Consider the following 760-nt stretch of genomic DNA (forward strand, 5'->3'; position numbering starts at 1 on the left):
AGCTCTAGAGAAAATCATGATATCATCAGCATAGATCAAGTGAGTGATGGCAATGTTGGATCTATGATGATAAATAGTATAGTTGTAGCTTAGGAGAGAGTCATTAAGCATTCTAGACAAATAATCCATTGCAATAATAATCATAGTGGGGGATAAGGGGTCCCCTTGCTTCAGACCTCTGGATGCAGTAAAAGAACCCCAGCCTTTGCCATTTATGAGAATAGAATTATCATTGTTGTGAAGCCATCTATGTATCAGCTGACAGAAGTTAGAGTGAAATCCTCTAGCAACCAACACATCCAAAATAAATCCCCAGCTGATGGTATCATAAGCCTTTTTCAAATCCAATTTGTATATCAGATTGCCACCTCTGCATGTCTTGTTCAGGTCATTCAAAAGTTCCCGTGCCAAGAAAGTGTTGTCAATAATGGATCTCCCCTTCACAAATGCAGTCTGGTTGGGGTTTATAATATGTTCAAGATGAGGTTGGAGGCTATTGACAATGATTTTGCTGATCACTTTGCTGAATACAGTGGTTAGACAAATAGGTCTGAAGTGATTCCATGTGGTTTGTATCTCAGATTTGGTGTTCAGCATAAAGGTAGAAGCACTGAAATACTTAGGGAGATTATTTCCTTGGAAGAAACTGGCTACAGCATCAATCACCTCAGGCTTAATAATGTCCCATGATTTCTTGTAAAACTCAGCTGTGAAACCATCAGGACCAGCTGAGTTTTACAAGAAATCATGGGACATTATT

Source organism: Phalaenopsis equestris, unplaced genomic scaffold (assembly GCF_001263595.1).
Source record: "Phalaenopsis equestris unplaced genomic scaffold, ASM126359v1 Scaffold217262, whole genome shotgun sequence".
NCBI classification, from domain to species: domain Eukaryota; kingdom Viridiplantae; phylum Streptophyta; class Magnoliopsida; order Asparagales; family Orchidaceae; genus Phalaenopsis; species Phalaenopsis equestris.